This window comes from Anoplopoma fimbria, chromosome 4 (genome assembly GCF_027596085.1).
Source record: "Anoplopoma fimbria isolate UVic2021 breed Golden Eagle Sablefish chromosome 4, Afim_UVic_2022, whole genome shotgun sequence".
In the NCBI taxonomy this organism is placed as follows: Eukaryota; Metazoa; Chordata; class Actinopteri; order Perciformes; family Anoplopomatidae; genus Anoplopoma; species Anoplopoma fimbria.
This window is the reverse complement of record NC_072452.1, coordinates 19,434,560-19,458,680: the sequence shown is the minus strand read 5'-3', so window position 1 is coordinate 19,458,680 and position 24,121 is coordinate 19,434,560.

The following is a 24,121-nucleotide window of genomic DNA, read 5'->3' as shown; positions in this document are numbered from 1 at the left end:
CGGAAACACCAGTTGACTGAATAATGTCACCACAAGGTTCATTTAGTAGCAGTTACGTGTTCTGCTTGTAGTTGAGCAAATAGAGGCTGTCCTCTCTCAGCTGTGTGACGTAAATACGTTGCCACTAAACATCAGGACGAGGTTCTGGCAGATGATTGGGGCGTACAAAGCGTGTGACTACGTCGCTGGAGACTGTGGTTCTACCGAGAGTAAACATTGGTTTCTTTTAACCGTGAGGGTGATCTTTTTCCTAACTTTAACCAAGTAGATTATATTGCTTAAATTTAACCATACATTAACCAAAGGAGTGGCAGAGCAGAAAACCTCCATATGAATAATTTTGTAAGGAACTGAGTACATCTTCCAAAATACATCACATTCATATCTTCTGTGCCAAGCAGTTATGATTTCAATCAAGACAAATGTAGGACGTTTTGAAGAATTTTGAACATTCAGACCCTTTGCCAAGCGCAATAAGTCTGAATGAATCCTGATGACTCATTACACATGACAATAAACATCATGTCCTAAAACCCTGCTGACAACCACAGTCGTCCTCAGTCTGAAGACGGCGTATGATATTCATTAACCCACATCATGTTTTCCATATGCAGCGTTCGACTCTGTGATTCCACATCAAGCAAGCCTGTTTTAAGCACGAGACGTCATTAAAGTCACAATGTAGTCATCATGATTTACATCTGAAGAGCAGTCATGGTAGATATAACAAAAGCATAACTGACACATGCAAAAAAGGGCTGATTATCTCCTACATTAACCCTCCGTGTAACACTGAAACAAAAAAAAAGGCATTTCTCTTTTGGGTGTACATCAGAGAGGGAAATCAACCTTTCCCCACTCCATTCTGAGGTTATTTATCACCCCTGACGGTCGGGCGCCAGCCCACAGGAAGTGAAGCGTAAGTGCAACAGGAAGAGGAGAAGGTGGACGGTCTGATCCCCAGCATGTAAATCAAGATTATTTTTTTTTTATGAGCGCCGGCCACCCTGGAAGATGAAGTGCTCTTGTTGTGAGAGAAAACAGTGGAGCGGTACACATGTCATAACATTGACACCTCGGAGGGGGTCGGCTGGGATCCATCCTCAGGCCACGGCTCCCATGTGCCCTCTTGGCCTGAAACACCACCGACCAACCCCGCCTCCAAAACCCCTAAAAGTCATTCTTCTCTGCTCACACACTCTTACACCCCTCTTTTTCACTGTCCCCTGCTTTCTAACTCCAGATCTGCCTCGATCGGTTACCTACGACACATTTAAGAGCGGTGCCCGGCTTCTGTCCACCAAAACACTTTCTCAAACAATAAACAGAGGACCTAGGTGGTCCTGTCAGAGCTGCTGTCTTCATAGAATAACCAGCTACCACAAGAATCTCCTCCCCTGCACTCCATGGACGCCTTGCAAACTCGTACATGCACTCTGAACGTGTACTCAATTGTCAAAACCTCCTTTAGAGTGTTTGGCCACAAATGTCACAGCGCTAATGACTGCTAATTGGATTTAGTCCACACATTAGAGGAAGACACACTAACAAAATGTTACCCTGTATTAATTGTTAGGCACATTGCCAGAGGTCAGACCTGTCTCCTAGAAATGTTAATATGCTACAAATGTATTTTACCAGTTGTGTTTAGAGCAGGGCTGGGTTAACCGGAAAGGTGGCCCCAGGGCAAAAACTGTACAGTGGGCCCCTATTGACCCCCCTTTGTTCCTAAACTTGAATATTTACAATGTAAGAATACAGTAACATCAAATTAAATAATAAAACATGAGTTAGAGACAGGACTCTTCTTCTAGACAGAGCCTCAAGATTATGAGCAAATGCAGGAACTGAAAAAATACCCCTATACATTTTAGTTTATATTAATCAATTAAACAATTTAACTAATTGCCACACTGTGAACCGAAGGTCTATGGGGCTCCTGAGGGTCTGATGCCCATTTTGCTCTGTTGGTAATCTAGCTCTATTTACAAAATAAATGCACTTGCTGCTTGGATTATGTAGCATATGTATGTATTTATTTTTGAACAAAGAACTTTGGTTAGGTTTAGCAAAGAACAGGGTTTCCGTTAACGTGTTACGTGTTGCAAGTCACTGTTGACTTTTTCAATTTTAAACCATATACTAATAATAATATTAAATGATCATGACCTTAATCTCAACCAAATGCTTTGAGTTTCCTAAATATAACCCTGAATACATTTAATCATGTTTCAGTTACTACAAGCCGATATTGTACAGAAAGGGATTGAAAGACATCAGTGAATATTGTGAATATGTTCAGTATAAGGATTTTGTGACTCGCCAGATACATTAATTAAAAATATCTCCCCATTAAGTAGTCAAAAGACCAAAATAATTACATTATGTTTTCCTTAAAAATGTATTTGCTGTTGCAAACTGGTTGCATATAAACATAATTTGTACGAGACAAAGTTGCAGAAGTAAATGTCAGTTTGGAAAAACTTAACTTTTTGGTATTTTGTTTTTTCCGCTTCACAGGAATCCACTCGTCTCATACTGGTGCGCTGGATCACGTCAATAACATGCGTGTGTGTCGGTGGGAACACCTTGGTGTTTGTGTGGAAACAGTTTGTCACATCTCATTAGTTCAGGTCCACCCCTTTGCAAGGTGCTCACCGAGGTTACATCTACCCTCAGTGAGGCTCTGATACAAATATCACAGACGCACTTTATCCACTGACCTTTTCACTGTAGATTATTTGACGTTGTGTGATCGGAAATTTTAGTTTTCATCGCCACTTGCTGCGGAGCCGGTAAGATTTAGAGCTGTTGTGGCTGATCTAATTGCAAGAGCAACAGAAGTATTTTTGCAGGAAGCTCTGTGTTTACCTCGAGTGTGTGACAGGAGCCGAGGAGATGGCTGGCATAATGGGGTTTATTTACGTTCACACTCACTTACACTGCCCAGTGTCTGGCACTCTAACCAGGGGGACACATTCCTGCAGAGAGACGTCATTGGTGCCGCTGCACATAGAAACTGTGTTCACGGGCCACGGGGTCAGTGAATGACCAGGTCTTATGAGACTGCAGTTCAGATATGTAACAGGTTATATTAAATCAAAATCAAGCTAACGTTCAACTAGCCAGCTGCTAAATGAGCTGTGTTGTGATTGTAATGCTACACAGTGGTATCTGAGAAAGTAGAATAAACTGTGTGTTGAGAGAATAAATAGAGAGATTTATTTTATGACATGGACTGTTTCCAAAGGTCGACTCTATCTCAGAATTGGCCTTTCAAGATTAGGGCTGATTAAAAACAGTAGACGATGTTATGAGCAATTTTCAAACATGAAAGGCCAATTTTTATGAATTTGAAAAGAAATGGAATCATTAGCATCAGCATTGATGTGTTTCATCACACCACAGTGATGTTGTTTAGTCTAGAGGTATCAATATTTGCAGCCCTAAAAATAACCCTTTTATATAAAATTATTGATTAATAATGCAGATTCTTTTTTTGATTATTTGTCCAGTTGGTTTTCCTAAAAGACAAAAGGCAAGCAGCAAATTCTTACATTTTTGTCCCAAATAATGAATCTATTATCAAATTAGTTGCTCATCAATTTAACGTCCCCTGACAAATTCATTAATCCTTTAAGCTCTTTTTGTTGAATAAAGTTAAACAAATAAATGAAATGTAGAAGCTGTAATAAGTACAAGATATTGAGTTACTAAGCAAGAACAACAAAAAAAATTATTTAAGGATGAATCATTTCACTTTTACAAATACAAAAGGCTGAGGCACAAAGGTTTGACATATCACAACAATTCTGTTATTAAATTCAAATGTTAAGTATGGTAACGATAAGTACATGAGTCAATCTAATATTTCAAAGCATTTGTAAAATTAAAAAACTATTTAGTGATATCAAATGACAAATTACCATGTTATTTGCATGCGTAGTCTAAGAATATTTTGAGACGTCCCAGTAGTTTGAAATAGACTTGCACAGACGAGCAGTATTTGAATATGAAGCCACCAGTATATTTGGAGTCCCTGTATATTTATGCTGGACTGTTTAGCTTGGCATCTCTCCGCTGATAATTTATGACACATCTGGTGTCAATCTGCCATCACCTTCCTCATAAAAGGTCCCCAAATCATGAATATATTCTTTAGATGGCAAGAAATGCTCGTTATGAGCCGGGTCTTGATTTGTGGAGTCTATCTTTTTCACAGTTGACTGGATATTTGGGTACGAATCAATGTGCCTCAGAGCGAGTTAGTGAATTTATATACTCGGGAGTGTCTCCACGGCCGGAGAAACGGCCAAGTGTGGGACACATGCGGCACCACAACGGAAACCAGGGAAACGGCATTAATTGAGGAGGGGGGGGAATGAAAAACATCACATGTGAACTTCTTCTCCTGCAGTAATTCAGCATCATGAAATCCTAGACTTCCCCTTTCCATGCAGAAATATGTTGAGGCAAGTGCTAACCAACTCAGAGGCCACAAAACTGAAAATGAAACCCTCATTCGACAGCGTTTCTGATAAACTTCAAGGGACATTATTCTTGTCTGTGTTGCCAAAAAAGGTTACTTGTGTGATGTTATTTTCTTTAGAGCATTTAAAGTCTCAACACCTGAAAAATTACTGTCACAGCAGGAGAGATATATAAAGAGCAGTTTTATTCCCACTGCAGTCTACATGGTTAGTGTCAACACACTTCAAGGAAACAAAGACCATTTACTGGATTTTTCTTCTCTGCTTTTCTCTAACCTCCAGTCACAAATGCATTTTGAAAGCACATGAACAAACACTCCTCTACATGGATTACAAAAACAAAGAAAAGGAGTGAGCAAGTCAAGTGTTTTTCTTCCCATATCTTGCCATGTTGCTCTGGCACGGCCTAAGCTGGACTGTTATAACAACTCGCAGAAAGGTTTCAGTCAGAATATCCTCGATGGAAGCGACACGAGAGAGGAGGCTGGAAAAGAGGGCCGGTCAAGTGAATGTTTCATTATATCTAATGTTGCCTTCCCTGAAGCACTCTCCAAAGTAAGCGGGCTGCGTGAGCCGAGGGCTCGAAAAACGCTCAACCCCCTTGTGACCACTTGGAGCAAAGCAACTCCACACTTTCTCAAAACGAGAGCCTCTGCATGGATTATGTGTTTGAACACAGTGGTGCTTTTTATTTAACTGGATTTTTTCGCTCGCATGTTTGAAAGCTCAGGGTTTTCGCTCCCTGAGAAGGGGGGGTGGGCTTGACATGATTAGGAAAAGGGGCAATATATTTAAGGACGATAAACAGGCAAAGTGAAACAAATATTTTTACAAGGGACACTGCCATCATAAACGTATTTAAAGTGAATGTTTTGGAGATGAGTTGATAAGATTTTTGTGCTCTAGTTTTGTTAATTTTCATGGAAGAAGTCAATCAAACCTGCTAATGAGATAAAGCTAATTCCATAAATGTTAAAACAGAATTGGAAGACTACAGACGTAGTTCATGTGGGGGAAAAAAGTAAATTATTTGAATACATTTTTCACCAAAAATGTGTAAAGATGACACGAACAGTTGTAAAAGTCAGAGTGCTACTGCTTACTGATCCTCCCTCCAAAAAATCAAGACTGATCTTAATTGCCTCCATTATTTCCCTAAATGGTTAATGACAGTGATTTAATGCACACAGAGCTGTTTGAGTGAGTGTGTGTGTGTGTGTGTGTGTGTGTGTGTGTGTGTGTGTGTGTGTGTGTGTGTGTGTGTGTGCACCCGCTAACAGCCGTGTGTGTGTCGTGGTGCTCAGCCGGCAGCCGAGGCCTTTGCTTTGATTTCTCTGCTCCGGCATGTGCGAGGACTTAGCGGGCCGCGCTCCCAGACATCTGTTGAATATTAGGGGCAATAACAGCTGGGCGGACCTCAAACATGGTCACCCACTTCACCTCGCCGTGTCTCTGAGGATAACCCCAGCTGCCTCGCACTCCAGATGACAAGTGCCAGTTCACCGGCCCGCGGAGTTTTTCTGGGGCCGTGCCGATGGGCCATGCGCCATCGCTTCTAAGACAATCCATAAGAAAAAGCCTCTCCTCTTTCTGTCTCTGACTTTCCCTCTGACTTTCTCCCGCTGAGCATGGGAACAAAGTGGGTGGTATAAAGTGATTTCACCGTGATAACATCCCACCGTGTTTGATTTCCCATAATCTGTCGGCTTGTTGTTGAAATAAATTTTGGCTCTGCGGCGGTTGTCCGTCAAGCGCTCTCCCGTGGCTTTCCTCCTCCGAAAGATCGAGAAAAAGAACGAAGGAGGTCACTCATTCAGACAGATGTGGAGGTCACGCTTTTAGAAATTTACAAGAAATGTTCCTTCGAACTCCAGTAGCGCTTGTTTCACTAGATTCAAGAGTACATTCTTCCTCTTACAAATACCATTTTGTATTTATCAGCAATAAAAGGCAACATTGCTCAGGTCAATGCACTCACTGGTTCTTCACCTAAAGCCTCACTTGGTTATGGTGTGAGCATTAGCTTACCGTGGCTAACGTTAGCAAACACTGTGGATAACCTTTTAACTGGCATTACAGAGTCAGTTTGAAGACTTAATGACTTTTCTCCGCTTGTGGTTCTGTAACACTACATTTTAACGGATTGTGAGTAAAATTTGGAGGAAAATATCTTACGATACAGTCACTTTGTGACTACAACTTTGATTGATCTGTTATGATGAACATGATGGCTCATATACGCAGACATTAGGTAGATATTGTGTGTGCATTGTGTAACTGATGTTTGTGAATGATTTTGCTGTCTCTACTTACTGTCTCTGCATTTCCAATTGCCACTCAGTAGCATGGTTAGCTTCAAGGCGACATTAGTCACGAAAAGGATGAAACACATGTTAAAATATCTCTTATTAACCAAAGTCATCAGTTTTCTCCTAAAGGAAACCATGTAGGTCAGACTTTTTTGTCCAGATGACTCTTCAAATAAAGGTTTGCCAGTTGAACCAACTGTTAAAAATATAAATCAAGTCTTTACTAAGTCTAGATTCATACATCACTAAATTAAAAGTTTGCACTACATTTACTATTTGTTATGTAGAAATCAGTTTGTGCTAAATATTTACAATCACTAAATGCCTAATGTAAATGTTATAAATAACTAACTACCCAATTGAATGTCCTTGTTTTAGGATCAATAAAGTTATTTTCTATCATATCTATATAACTGACAAAGCTAATGTTAGCTTATTAATATATTGATGTGAGGTGTTAAAGAGGTAATGGCATAATTTTGTCATATCTGAGTTAATAAAAATGTTTCCCCAAATGACAAAAAATGCTATTAACACTTTACTTATGTAGGTTACATTAGCATACATTTATATCTCCCTCTCATTCTGAACCGAATAAATACTTTTATCTCTGAAACTCTTATTTCTCCCATAATGCATATGTGAACAAAACAAAGACATAACTACATTCAAAGGATTGGAATTAAAGTTTTGCCAAGCTGAAACATATTCTAAAACTGTAGTTTTGGTTGTTTGGCAACTATATATTGTTTCAGCTTGTGATGCTACAGTAACTTCATGTTTACATGATGGCGATACTGATGTTTTCTATCTATAATTTATACATAACAAAATTCTTTACTGACTAAGGCAAGTTTTGTTGGTGCAACCACAAGTTTGAAACTCGTAGTTACTTAAAACTTGAAAATGAATTATACACAAAAATAATAACGGATTTAAGAACAGCCGGTGCAACACAATCCTGACCTGCAGGTATGCAAGGTCAGACTTTTTCGAAAAAGTTACCTAGTTATTTAAACGTATTAATAATAACTAAATCAGTAATAGCATTCATATATAACTGCAGTCACTTGCTGGCGCACTGCTTCACTTGGTCCAACATTTTAAGGCTCTGCATTCTGGGTGTCGTTATGGAGTCACATTTTATGACCTTGTGATTAGTGTTTTTATGGCGGTAGGGAGGTCTGCAGATGGTCTATGTAAACTTGTCACACTGAGGGGCTCTTGTCAGGCGGTGAGGGAGAGAAGGAGAGCTCTGTTAAACCCACAGGAACATAAACAGAGACAGAGTGCCCTCTACTGGAGGCCTTTTCATTTTACACTGTGGATGATTATACATCACTGGTCGTCCAGGAGGGATTTTAACTGGCGTGATATTGTGAAAAGTTCAAATTTCTGTGAGTGTGATTGTAACAGAAGCACATCAGTGTTAAAGAAGTGGAGAAAACGTTATACTTTATCAATGAATAATATAAGCCCTTATTGATCCCCAGAGGAGAAATTCAGTTGTTGCCGCACAAAGAAAAAATTATTAAATAAATACAAACAAATTGAGAACATAAATGTGTAGTAAGAGGTATATATATATAAAGCAAAAAAAGAAGTAAAAATATAAATATAAGTGGTCCGATATCACTTATAGCAGCAAAGTCTGTAGTATATGACAACTGCATTTATATAACAGTATTGATCTTTTTTTTTATTAATAAGTAAAGTCCATATTAATATCGAAATATAATAGAAATATAATATAGAAGAGTATATAATGTAATAAAAACATAACATAATGTAGTATAAAATACAGTGTAAATAATTTTAAGTGTAAAAATTTGCCAAAAGCCCAAAGTTCATGTTAGAAATCAATAGTTTTGTTTGACCAACAGTTAAAAATGCTTAAATGTTTCAGTTTATTATCATAGAAAACGAAGAAAACCAAAACATATTTACATTTGAGAAGCTGAAACCAGTGACTTCTTTTGGCAATTGTGCTAAAAATCTGATGTTCACTATGAAAATTATTGATTAATCGTATCAGCTCTATATTTCCTCAACAGAAAGTAGTTACAATAATAACTGTTCACAGTGAGATTGGAAAAGTATTATGGGTGAACTAATCCATTAAGGTTAGATGCAGACATATTATTACTTTATTTTGTCTGAATTGTCTTCAAAACAATATATATCTTTGCAGAAATATGGAACATTTAGCCTTGACAGTAACTGCTTAAGTTATTGAAACTGTCATTATGTGAGGTGCATCCACTTATTAAAATGCACTGTGTAAAATAAAAAAGACTCCTCTGAATGTGTTCTCAGATCTGATGACTAGTTTTAAACAGCGCTGCTGGTATGACAGAGGTCCTGTTGTCTTGGAGACACTGATGACCCTTACATCCTGTTAAGAGTTTTACACATTATGTGTTAACCGTTTCACACATTCTTCAACTTTCAGGCTCGAGTTTCACACATTCGGTCTTTGTCTTTAACGAGAAGAAGAGCAACAAAGGAGAAGTGCTTTGACGTGGAAGTTAGACACTTGAATCACTTTATATTTTGTATTTTTTTTTAATATTGTCAATTGATTTCTTTTGTATGTTATTACACAATGACTTAGGGGCTCATATCCGTGTTGAACTTTTGACCAAAATTAGGTGCAGTTTTTTACTTTGTTCAACTGAAATCTTTGTAGTCGAGATGTATTATTATTTGTATATCCTCTTTTTTCACCTTTGTCTCATATCAGTTTTGTTGATTATTTGTATATCCTCTTTTTTCACCTTTGTCTCATATCAGTTTTGTTGATTTTTTAATTCTTAAAGCTGTCTCCACAAACTGCTGCACACAAAAAAATCAACAAAAACAAATGATGCTTGAGTACTTTTGTGCACTATTTAATCAAGAAAAAAAATCCAAGAACATTTCTCATTTTCAAAGACAATTTTAGGTTTTTGTCACTGTCCTATGGAAACCTTGTACCTCTAAAATTCTCTATAATTTCAGGAGATTCGAGATCCACTTTGTGCAAATCCATTTTAAATTAATCCACTGTTTTTTTTTTACACATTTTATTTTGGTTAAGAAATAGGACACTCAACCCATAAAGGAGCACCTTTTACCTGAAAAATTCAAAGCTCATTTTGGAAATACACTGGGCAGCAAAAATTACTGTATGAAGCAGCATTGGTTCATACTTTTTGCTATATTCCTGAATGTAATGCATTTAATTTATTTCTATTCAAAACTGAGACAATCAGCGCATTTTTTACGACTGCTGCCTCATTTATGAAAACAGTGTTTATACGAGTTCATAAAACTGTTAAAGCATTGATATGCTGAATCAAATTTCATTTCACAATTCATTACTCTCAGCTCCCGCTGTTTCACCTCGCAGCCCGAGCAAAACATGTCGATGAAGATGTAATGAAGTTTGAGGGACAGACGGGACGTGTAAAATGGAAAGTATGTAACAAGTAGCATGAAACTGCTCCATTGTGAGCTAGATGGGAGTGAAATACTTTTGTGGATGGGGCTTTCTCTAAATGACGCAGACACAAATGGTGGATTAATGGAACTTCAAACATGTTTTTCTTTGTAATGCATCATTATGAAGCAGTGAATCTGTCAGCGGGGGGAATCCGTGCGCTTTGGTCACCGAGCTGGTCCTGTAATTATTACAGAAGTCCTTTTACTGTGGGCGCAGGGACATATGGAGAAAAGATTGACCAAATAAAAGTCAGGCAGCAGGTGTTTTACTGCAGTTTTTGACCACTTTTACATGCACTTTTAGCATGTTAACTTCTTTTTGGTAAATTTTGATGAAAGTTTAGGTTACCGTGTTGAAAAATAATAATTTAATAGATTTGTTTTATGCTGCACCACAATTGCTAACCCTGAGATTTTAGTTCCACAATACCAAGGACTTTGAAGGAACAATTCAATATTTTGAGAATTATTCTTATTTGCTATCTGCTGAGAGATAGCTGCCGTTCGCAGGTCTGTATGAAGCTTAGCTCAGCATGAACACTGGAAACAGGAGCGAATAGTTAAAAGTTAACGTTGAGGCTTTACAGATGTTATGTGTTGGACTATCTTTGTGCTAAGAGCAGTAGTCTGCAACTTCACATTTTTACACTTAAAAAATCAATACATTTTTTATTTAGGGACCTTTAGAGGTTCTGGTGGGCGGATTTGTGACCTAAGAGAAGTTAGGCTAACTGTTTCCACTTCAAAAAGTATATATATATATGAAAAAGTATAAAAGAGTAAGGGCAACCATCTGCAAAGTCTCATCGAGTTCACTGAACTTTAGGATTTTCCGTTTAAGAGTAATTCATATTTTTAATCAAACACCTGTGTTAGCATTTACTTAAAAATACTAAATAACGAGTTTAGATAACTTGAAAGTTTGAAAGAAGAGAAACTTAAAAGCAAATGTTTAGTTGTATTGTCAAGAGTTTCTAGTTGTGACAGGATGTATTATCCCATGCACCACACTATTTAATAAATACAGTTGTTGCTAACAGTCTTATTGAACAATTGAACAATGAAACAACAGTTGTTGAAGTACGTTTCAAAGCTGTTTCCAGTCTTTATGCTAAACTAAGCTAACTGGCTGTAGCTTCATATTAAGCATACGGACGTGAGAGTAATATTGATTTTGTCAGCAAACTAAGCAGATTTCCCGAAATGTCAAACTTTTCCATTAAATTGTAAGGATAATTACAGTAGTTTGCATGTTGAAGATGAAGCAGCTTCTTTTGCACAGATCCAGGTTTTTACACAACCACAGTGCACGTCAAAATGTCTCCGTATTTAGAGAAGGTCAGATTATTCAGAAATCTGCCCATGTGCTTCTGTTTTCTGTCCGTTAACTGAGCCACTGTGGGATTTTCCTGAACTCACCAGCGATCCACCTCTGCCCATTTTGGCCACATCTGAGCTCGGCTTCCTCTGTTACCCACTAAATGCTTAAAAGAAACCTGTTGGGCTTGTCCAGCAGCTTTCAAGCTGCCAATCACAGCAGCAGCTCTCAATGTGCCCAAACTAATTAACGATGGCATTAGTCTCTGATAAATGCACATTTAAGAGCTTTGTTTCAAATGTCGCTGTCATGCCACTCTCATACATCCCCCCTCTCCCTTTTTACGATCACTCTCTGTGGTAGCCATCCCGTAAGAAAGACATCTTTAATTTGTTTGGATTCAGCTGGAAGGGAGGGATATTACATCTATATTTAACTCCGCGGTGCCTCCGCTTGGACAAGACGCCGGAGGTTAGCTTATTTTTTCAGGTGCTTGTACTTTGGAGAACGGTGAGCCACAACCTTGGAGATTTCCACTAAGCGAAGCCGATGCTCTCTCCAGAGCAAAGACTTCTGGGAAGGGCAGCGTGTGTGTCATCAGGGCTTTGGCGATAGATGATAATGATGCATCAATTAATCATGATATGGTCCGTCGATGGTGCAGGGCCGGAGAGAGTGTAGGACATGGACGATGGCAGGATTTATATAAACATGGACACATGTGGACTCCTGATTTACAGTGGCACATTAACACCTGTGAGGTCATCAAGTGCCCTGTCATTCACTCTAACTTTCATTCATTAAAATTGGTGTGTTACTCACACCTTTCTTGCTTCTGCTTCTACTTTGACAGGATGCCCTGCTCTTAATGGACAAATTAGCTGTTGCCCAAATGACAAACTGCAATATCACAGTATGGTCTCTGAAATGACTGAATTACAGAAAATAACATTTCCATTTTCCCAACATACGCCTTTCTTCTGCAGAACACATAAAGTTAACAATGATGCTAAATGACAACTCAGAGACCGCATATAAAGGTCAGAGGATAAGCAAAGAAACAAGAGTAGAAATCAAAGCAACCATAGACTGTTGTAAGAAGTGATCATAGTCATTGTGACGTCACACACTGGTTTGTGGTCTGCTGTTATGAAGCCTTGAGTTCGGCCTAGGCTATTCACCAGAATTGACAAGAGGTCAAGAGGTAAGTGACTAAAATGTTATGACCAAAAGAAATGGCAAAAATTACCCAAAAAATCTCTAAAATATATATATATATAAAACAAAAAAATGGCAGCAATAAAAAAAGTCCATGTTGTTCCCTGTAAACAGGTAAATCAATAAGGTCTAAATTTACCTTCAGAGGCCCTCTGTTGTTTCAATGAGGACTCGATAACTACAGTCTGGTTTGTGTCCACATGATGAATTATAAACTCCATTTACTCTTTTTTAGCTCCGTTTTGGTCTCTACCAACTCCTGCAGATAAAGATCTGGCTCTTCAGCTGCTAAATATGCAAATATAAATAGGGTTTCTAGAGCTTTTTCGCTTAAAATAGTTATCTGCTTTGGCTAAAGATGACGCTATGAGAGCGATGAGACTGAACTAAAACAGTAAGCTTGTAGCCGGACAGCTAAACAATGAGGTGAAACTTGTTATGAGGTTCTGGAAAGCCGAGAGGAGCTGCAGATTCAGATGATCATTTTCTTTAGGTTCATCATTGTGAATGACCCCTTGTCACATTGTCATTCTAAAAATATAGATCATAGCGCATTTTAAAGGTCATAGTTTTGTAAACATTTGATTAAATTTGAAACAACTCAGTTTTACAAGTTTTTAAGTTCCTTTACACACAGTACTACTGAACAGTACAGTGTAGACAGTGTACTTTGTAGTGTGTGTGTGAGTGTGTAGAGGAAACAAACTGCAAACACAACATTCGTGCTCAGAAAACTTTTCCTTAATTATGAATGAATAAAACCAATAAATACAAAATAATAATAGTTAAATGATTTATCAGTAAACCAAAAATGAGAATTACAATAGACTGCAGCCACACTTATCATTTCTTTCTGCCTTTCATTACTTCATCTGTGTTCCTCTGATATAAAAACAAACAGCGAGACCTTCCAAACAAACAGCGGTGCCACTCGACCCTCCACTCCTGCACTTTAGTAAACATCTGGGCACTCATAAAAGGTGTATGACAAGAGAAAAGCCAGACAAGCTTTCAATCTGTGTTACTTTTCTTGGTTTTTACCTTCCTAGACATATTGCCTGAGTGAGAGACAGAAATTAACAGAAGAAGACCTGATAAGGAAGGAAAGGAGGGACAGACAGTGATGTGACAAACGGAGAATGCAGAACACGGACAGACAGAAATAAAAGGTGAAACAGAGAAAGAGAGAGCGACAGCCGCGGTGTGGCAGCGTGTTTGTACAGCTGAACACAAGCTGAAGAAGCCCAGGCCCCTCTCTCACACTCCATTAGGCCCTAAGCTCCACGGAGTGCTGCACTCAACACATAAACAGCCTCCTGGAAAAGCTTTGGGATGTATGGGAGAGGCAGGGGGGACGCCAGGCTGGCCGGCAAGAAACAACAACTGCCTTTTCACATCAGCACAATGCCTCCAAATTACAGAGAGAGACAAGAGAAAAAGTCCAGAGGCCTCATCTGCCAAAGTTTCGTATGATTCGATTTCACACTTACAGCGTGAACCGAACTAAAGACAAAGATACAAATCTTTAAGGGAGATTAATTTACTAGATTTTCTGAGATCATATCTAAATCCAAACTCAAGAAGTCACTGTATTTCATGAATTTCAACATGTCAAATTTCTAAGAAAAATCCAAGAAAAAGAGCAATGTTTTTTTTTTTTGACATTTTCCATTGAAATCCAGGATAAAGTTAAATATTTGGACGTTGCAAGCGTCACAAATCTGGTGCATAAGAATTACAATCTGTATCGCCAAGTTTGGACTTTGTTTCCCAGACACAATGACAGCAATCCACTGGGAATGTAAAAAATATACCAAAAATATGTCTACAGATTGTTCATACTTTAGTATAAATGTGGATCTCTACTGACCACAATGTAAACCAAAGAAATGAGAAGGAGAAATGAAACAATCTTTCAATTGGAGCGGTGTTTCTGATACTCCCTCTCTTTTAGCTCTATTGTGGTCTCTACCAACTCCTGAGGGAATTATCAGGCTCTTTAACTGCTTTAAATGCTCCACTATGTTCACCAGCTATATCATGTATCTGTCTGCTGTCTGGTGCTGAGCAGGTGAAGCCCTGTCAGATTTTAGAGCTTTGTCCTGCGAGACCCTACGGATGAGAGAGTCAGGTGATAATTCCCCGTAGGTTCATTACTAGGACGGACCTCTTTCACAGCGTCACGTTATTTTCAAAGCAGCTACTTTAACTTTTTCATTCCAAAACTTTTTGGGTCATTTTACATCTTTATTTGATAGTCCATAGTGGACAGATTACAGGAAATGAGGGGAGAAATAGATTGGGAACGACATGCAACATAAGTACATGGCTGTACACAAACCACTGACGTAGTAGTGGTTCATGGTCGGCTCCTTAACCCGCGGCCAACAAGACACACCAACTTTTAACTGTTGGGAAAAAAAACATTTCAACATGACCGGAAATCCATCATGTATTATCACACACACACACACACACACACACACACACACACACACACACACACACACACACACACACACACACACACACACACACACAAACACACACATAAACACAGATACACTTTAGAAACTCAAGGAAGCACACACTTGACCTGAGTGGATACATGCCGTGTATGTGTAAACACAATAGTGTACTTATTGTATAAGCAAGCACACTCTACATTAATGCACACTCACAAACATGCCTCCTGTTGCAAACACTCACACATGTAACCCACCACAGTCCTGTCAAAGTGGCAGGCCGTGTAAACAATGTGAGCCGATGTAAACAAGCATCGTTTAAGACAAGATGTAGGTCGTTCAGGTTCAGGGAGCTGTGAAGTTTCAGGTCCAACCTGGCAACACATTTCAGGTTTTCAGCGTAACATCAGAGCCTCACTAGTGGGAAAGTTTTACACTGAATTTAAATCAATGTACAATACTCAACAAAGTGACTTAATAGTAATTTTGTCTGATTTGGAGAAAGTCACTCCACAGTGCCGGTTTAATTCATACGTTTTTAGGTTGTTGTTTTTTTTTATAGGCAGAGTTTAAGCGATTGTCTTCTAGTAGTTTTTTTGCCTGTATACAAAAATTGAGAGATTTACTGTACTTTTGACTTGTCATAAACTTACATTTTCTCTTCCTGTATGAATATTTACCAATGGTACAAACTGTGATGAGACCCAGAAGTCTGTAGTCTTCTTTTCTTCTTAGTCTGACGAATAATGATGTTTAGTGTTTGGTTTAAAATGATTGAAAACATTCTCTGATATCTGACTGGACTTTAATATCAAATCACTTCCTTACAAATGAGGTTATGAAAAAATTACAAAAAAATTAGCAAACCTTTGATATCATGAGGAGAACAATGTTAATTTGACACTTTTCCCATTTTCAAGGTTGCTGGCAATTTTGCTTCACCAAAAACGAAAGCAGTCCCGATGTTCTAGATCTCAAAATAATTAGTCACAATGACTATGATCACTTCTTACAACAGTCTATGGTTGCTTTGATTTCTACTCTTGTTTCTTTGCTTATCCTCTGACCTGTATATGCGGTCTGTGAGTTGTCATTTAGCATCATTGTTTTTCTTAACTTTATGTGTTCTGCAGAAGAAAGGCGTATGTTGGGAAAATGGAAATGCTATTTTCTGTAATTCAGTCATTTCAGAGACCATACTGTGATATTGCAGTTTGTCATTTGGGCAACAGCTACTTTGTCCATTAAGAGCAGGGCATCCTGTCACACTAAGTATATGTAGATTTTTCCTATCTATATTCATCTAAAAGTCCTTCATATGAAACAAGCACAACTCCTGTCCACACTGAGGTCATAATCTGCAACACAAACACACTAACACGGCTTCATTTTCAAGCGAAAAAATGTTGTGAATCCGTGTTTTAGATGAAGGATAAGCTTTCAAGTTTCAAGCCTTTGCAGGTTGATATTCAAAAGTACAAAAATAAATAGAAGCCAGTGGCTGCCTGGAAAGTGGACAAACGCATTGAAATTCTTTGGAAAATGCTCAGCACTAATATAAAGTTTATGTGATTTCTAGTAAATGAGCTAAAATATGCATAAACCCAGATGATCACTTTTACTGTGGGTATAATATTTCACGATCTTGTGCATTGATTCTTAGTCTGGTTGATCTCGAACCTACAGGAGCCGCGTTACAACTCAACCGACCGCCCCGCTCCTCCACCACAGATGAGCTCCCCTGCTTCTGGGTCAAGTGATGGGAGGGAGCAGATAAGTTTTGGGCCGGTGCAGGGAGAGACTAAACACTCGCAGAGGGGAATGTCATTGTTTTGGAGATCCTCAGGAAGGTTTTTATGTACTCAGCTGCTCTCTGGCTGCCGCGCAGCATCAGCGCTGGATCCCAGTTCCACGCCATTTACTGCTTTTCTGCATGATCAGGTCTACGCCACACACGCCGACATAAAACTGAGATTTTGATGGATGTCAGTCGGTCCAACGCTACTGCACTCTTAAGTCTCTTATGGCCTTTTTTTCTTTTGTGAATATTTATCCTTATTAGGAGATTCATTTTATGTGAAATAAAAACTGTTGTTGCATTTCTATTGCCAGATATAGACACATCCAAACTAGAAGAGAAAAGCATCATATTTGTGCAACCCCATAAGAACAAAGATTATTTAGTTATGAGGCAAAAATAATGCTCATTATTGTTTCAAATATTTGACAAATAATCTTGAAAGTGAACATGCTTCATACACAATGGACATTTGACCTCAACAAGATTCATTATGCATTTTTTTTCAAGCATGCTAGCGTCTTTTCCTCCAAGTATGGCAATCTCCATTTGCAGGTCAGTGTAGAATGAACTATTTAAACACCTTTTTTACAACTTACCGAATATATTGGAGATTAATCCTAATTATTTTGGTGATCCTGTTGCTTTTTCTAAAGCATCACCATGATGCTCATATTTGTGGCTTTGAGTGAAATTTTTCAACATCTATTCGATGGATTGCCAAGACAATAGTGAATATTTTAGTGTCTCCTTAACTTTTCATCATTTAGCCCAATAGGGCAATATCTGTAGAATTAATGACAGTCCCATCAGTCTCAGCTGTACTTTGTTATTAAGTGCTTGTTAGCAAATGTTATTATGTTAATAAGCTAAACTAAGATAATGAACATAGCAACATTAAACCTATTAAACATCAGCATGCTAGCATTGTCATGTGGCTGTAGACTCTCAAAAGCAAAGTAAAAACTGGGCTTTAGGTTTTTTCCTATTTTCTGACAATGTTAGTACCAAACAAAGTGATTAATTGAGAAAATAAATCAGCAGATTAACCGATAGTGGAAATAATTGTTAGTTGCAGCCCTATCCAAACTGTCATAGAAACTGCCACGAAAAATACAGCCCCCTTAGCAGTGGCAAAGAACAAAAAATTGTAATGAATTCTACCTAATCCTAGTGTTAAAAAAAAAAAAAAAAAAAAGGGAAACTTTCTCAGTGGCTTAAATACCGTCTTTTTTCATATGACCAAAGGATATCAAAAGGTGCCATCTTCCTTTCCCTAAAAGGCAGAGCAGGAGTAATCATGAGGAACAGGGTGACAATGGTTAGTTGTTAAAAATCACAAACAGACCAAGTGCTTCTTTCACCACAGTGGGTATCATATTTTAAAAGGCATTCCATTAGGAGCTGGCACCCTCTCAATCTCAATACACGCAAGGCACATCTGCTAAAAAACACATATCTATCACCGCATGGAGGCTTTCTATATACGGGACCCGCATTAACCCACCCAAAGAATATTGCCTGATTTGTTCTGGGTGTACGTGCAGGCGGAGGCAGTTGTACTTAGCAGTTTGAGTCAAACAATGGCTCCTTCACACTTTTCTCATGATGTAGCCTTTCTGATAAATGTTGTCCCTTTGCCACGGCGAATGCAGATATGTTTTAAAATGTGTGCTTAGCATGCGAGGTATGCGTACAGAAGCTCCTCCACTTGCAGTGTAAAGACACCTGAAACACACCTGCCCATGTTTTAGCCAATAAATCAATGAAATCCAACACAAAGAGATGTTTCAACTTCAGACATCAAGTGTCCTGATTGAAGCTATATGATGAAGATGTCAGTTACCCCGTTGACCCCTACATTCCCCCCCTCCCTTCTCTTCTCCTCAGGACGCCTCCACAACAAGAGTCCGGCACTTCCAACACCAGAGCCAGACATGTGATGTGCCACAGCACTGTGACGAGGGGAGCGTCGCTCAAGTGTGACGGCCAGAGAGATGACTGTTTTCCAGCGGCGTTGGTGGAGTTTTGTTTTTTTCAAACGAGGACCACACAGAAGAAGTGGCTCCTCGCCACCGGCCGACTGATGATTAAGCGAGACGTAGTGTATTTTCCTATGGCTCCATAAAAGACAAGCTGGGGGAGCCGTAAAAAAACGGTGCAGAAAGACAATCGTCTGGAAATAAATAAACCGGAGTGGGAATAGAGGGGCGAACACTTTGCTTCTCACCAATAAAAATCCCCAAACTGGCCACCGTCTGCATTTTTTTTGTGTGCTTATTTGTTCTAAATGCCTAAGCTTGTTCGTCATCCTTAGGTCACTAGAACTCAGCTTGAAAATGACCTACGAATAATTGCATTAATCCCTCCAGCCCCTGGGACTGAAATCAATGAGTAATAATACAAGGATTATGTTTAAAGGATAACAAGCTTTCCTTTAGATATCCCAGCGATGCTACAGTGTAGTGAGATATAATGCACCCCTATGAGCCAGCTCCTTCCAGTTCTTCTTCAGATTAATGGGCCGTGTTGGGAAAAGTGTGCAGCGAGGCATGGAGCATAAATAAGGTCTTTAAGTAGGCAGCCATGGCGGCTGTGGGCTCGGTGGACGGCTCTGTCTGCACACAGACAAAGACCGAGCTGTGATTTACTGGTCCTACATTACAGCTCGCCTCATACAGATAAAAGGGAGACGATAAGAATGCGGTCCGTGACTGCATGCGATCTTACAAAGTTACAGAAACCCGTGAGTGGTGTCAATGGAAAAGTTTCACCTCAAAGTCACAGGAGCACTTGGAGAAAGTTTTGATGCTTGTCCAGACAGTGTTTTCCTTTTTTGTTTTCTGCAGCTCACAACTAGAAACAGGGTCATGAATCCTGTAAAGTGGCTGCTTTACTAGTCGGATGATGAAAGCTGTCTGGGTCAGAGTTTGGCCTCAGATGTAACCCAATCTTAACCCGTATTTTTACTTTCATTTCAGTGCAGATGTTCAACTTAAACCAGCTGTAACGTTAAAAAAAAAAGAAAAAAAGGCACAACTTTCCCCCCAATACAACATACATTAACTCCCCTGCAACCGCAACTTTTGATCTTACCGTAGTAATCGCTGAAGAAGCGTTGCCTTGATATTATTATTAATTTATCATTTTTGGTTCATGAAAAATCTGACTCGGAAGAGGAAGGATATAAAGGACGTTAAAAATGAATGACTGGCCTTAAAATAAATCTTCTTTTGTTAATATTATGTTGAAAATAAATTCATCAGTTTGTCTCATCTTATTTGTCCTGAAATGCTAATATATATATTTTTTTTCTTAAATTAACAGTGATGAAACGTTATTTAACAACTGGCAAGTCACAAATGCTGACACTGAACATTTAAGTAAAATGTTCAAGTAGTTTTCTAACTTATGGTATTTATTTCTGTTTTTGAACTTTGTTGCTAGCTATTTGACAATAATAATTTATAGGACTAAGTTTGAATTTCATACTGTTAATTAAAAGAGTAAAGGTAAAAGTACATTTCTGATTCTACATTATTAACCGTCCAGACATTTTAGATGATGTGATGCAGCATATATCTCGAAGGAACTCCCAGAAAACTTTGAAGTCTGAACCAACTTTTCGTTTTTTTATAAATAGAGGGATAAAACTTTTCCATTTGGCAACGATATTTTACTAAATTAAATTAGGGACTTTTCATTCATATCTTGCAAAGAACTTTAACTTTTTTCTTTGCTTCCGTTAATTACATTTAAAACATCTCAAATCAATTCAACTTCTTCGATCACCTTGTGTTTCTTTTATATCTTGTTTTATTGCCTTTTTATAACTTTTATAAAACACTCAAATCGCCTTGCTGTTGAAAGTTGCTGCACACTTGCCTTGCTTCATTGTGATTATGCAAGACGCACAAATTGATTGTATACAGAGGCAACTTAGATGTAGATCACGGCCCAATACATATATACCAATATATATTATATTTGAGCTGTCGTCCACTCAGACAAGACAAGAACAAACAGTTAACCATAGTCGCAGCAAGAAAGACTTACATTATCCCACTGAGGAATAAGCGCCTTTAGTCTGTTAAAGCTGTTGAACAGAAGTCAATCCCAGTGACTTTTAGAAAACTGGACATAATCAGTTTATTTAGAGCTCATTTAAAGAAATGGTCCATTAGCACTCACCTCTGTCAACACTAAAACTCAATTGCACTTTAATGTCCTCAGTCCTTGCGTACCTGCATTTATTATGTTGCTTAATTTAATTTGTAATGCTTGTTTAAATTAGTGATAATGCAGCTCTTATTTCTATTTTAATATCCCTGATTTTATTGCTTTGTCTCGTATTATATGGCGCATGTTTTAAATAGTAGCCTACAATGTGGTACAATGTTGTCCAGTAAGATATTTTTTTCTTTTTTAACCAACATTAATATTCTTTTTTAATTAATTAATTATTGCTCTGCATGTTTGTAAAATCCGTTTTAGAGTGACTTTATAACATCTGTCCAGGGAATACAGATGAAAAATAGCCTCTTAACAAAGGGCGCCTTAACAGCAATGTTTATGAGTTTGCACCGTCTCTGTTAAATACACCAATAAATAAAGTGAATGTGGGAACCCTGAGATAATGTTTTGTTTATAGCGTTTCTTAACTGTGCCAATACGGGCAACACCAACTGCAAGAAAGTTATCGGGGGAGAAAATACAAAAGTTTTCTGGAAAAGACATTTCATCTGTGGTTATGTTTGTGACTCATCTTTCTGATGATCGGACACAAACAGAAACTCATGAGTGATTCCTCTGTGGATTCCCTAAGAAGAAGGTGGAGCACAGAGCAGTTAATTTAGCATTAAGAGCATTTCAAGTAACCTGAAACAGTGAGAGCAGATGTTTACAGCCTCAGCAGCTGGGTGCTGAATACTGCGGAGACGTTAAGAGGTGGAGGGTTGACTGTATTGTAACATACAGCTGTGGACAGGAGTTGATCCATGAATTTAAGGGCTGAACAGTGAATACCACCCACTGAATACCACACACAGCTGTGGTGTTGCTGGGGAAAGGCTGACGCACCAACATGCCTTCACCAGTGGAGTGATAACAGATGGACAGGTTGAGATACTGGAGTGAGAGCTCCTAATCCAGAGGTGTTATATGCTGGTGTTGAATTTACGTAACCTTTCACACAGCACAAGAAGAAGAAGAAGAAGAAGAAGAAGAAGAAGAAGAAGAAGAAGAAGAAGAAGAAGAAGAAGAAGAAGAAGAAGAAGAAGTCTTATCCCCTCTTCATATGGTAAAATATATCACTGCACTTATATGGAGCAGGTTTCTACACAAACATCATCAGCGCTGTGTGATGGCACAAAAACAGAAAGTCCTTCAATCAAATTGATCACAAGAGTATTGAAATGTTGACTGTGTACAGGGAGATGGTTAGCTTAGCTTAGCATAAAGAAGGAGGCCAGAGCTTCAAGATGTGAAATGGTCCCGCACATAACCGCTCTCAAAATCAAAACAAGCAAGATATAACTTGTGAATTAGATATAAGAGCTGCAGGTAGGTGGATTTAGTTGCCTTTGGACTGAGCAAGGCTAGCTGGTCCCACCCGTTTCCAGTCTTTGTGCTAAGCTAAGCTAACATGCTGCTAAATGTAGCAGCTTCATATTTGCCGTACAAACACAGTGGTAGCAACTCCCAGGAAAAAAACAGATTTCGCAAGATGTCAGACTATTTCTTTAAAAACTAAAGACCACTTTCTGTGCTTTTAGGTAAGTAAACCTTCTCCAGAGTGATATCCTGTGACACGCCCAGGGTATATCTGCTTATATTTAAGTAAAACATTGCTGTAATTCTTGGCTGTAAAACGCCAGAAATGAACCTGCTCTCCTACTCCGATTTCATTTTGAAGAGCGATGTCGAAGAATCAGTCATCGGCACCACAGAAGAAGAGATCTGCCAACTGAAAGAGGCCTTGATTTAGTAATCAACTGAAATAACAATGGAGGGCCAAACAGATCCCCTTGTTGATGGATCACTTTAGCGAGCGCCATGATAAATGAATACGCTGATGAATGCCGTTAAACTTTGCTGTGATCGGTTGCAGATCGACTCTGCTGTTACAAATGACCTCACTTTTCGAGGGGCAAATGTTATCTTTTCGAAAGTGGAATGCTTACAGTGCAGCAGCAGAGGAGAGCCTCTCCCGCTAACTGTGTTTTCTTTACAAAAGGCTTTGTTAGCAGAACGACTTGAGGTGAATTCTGATTGATTTTGTGATGAAACAGAATATTTTTGTAGATATGGAGAGACTGAAGGTACTGAATGGTTTGAAAAGCTGGTGTTCAGTTAAAAGCTGCAATGGTGAAGGCCTTGAATTTTTTTAATATGAGAAACAGAAGAAGACAAAAGGTCAAAAAAAGCCATAAAATATTCCCCTTGCCTTTGTTTTGTATCATCTTATTACAGGTACTCAACATTATCTTATCCTACAATGAAATAAATAAACAAATAAATCCAAATATGAATATAAATAAAAACAAACATAAAAAAGCATTATATTCGATGAAGCTGATGTACTTGCATGGTTTTTGGGGTTGTACCCATATTGTTGAATAAACTCATTGTAAGTAGTTTTGGATAATAATAAAAAAAAACAGCTAATTAAACGTAGTGTAATATTGTAATACGATCTACAGCTGCTATCTGATGATAAAAAACAAATGAATGTTGTTGTTTTAAATGTTAAAACATTAAAAGGAAATTAAGGCAAGTCCACGTTTTGAGGACAGTGATACATTATTGCATGTAAAGTTTTTTTATTACTTATTCATTCATGTTTAAACAGCATTTGGATGTTGTAGCTTGTTAAGTTGAAGCTTATTTCAACAAATTCCTATTCTTCATAGGACATTATACGTTTTATACCTTGTATACCGTTTGCTTGTTTCTTGTATAGCAATGATATGAGCTTTTTGTGTATAAACTATGAATATGTAATGGGGTGCAAGTATAAATTAAATGAAGATATTTAAGCA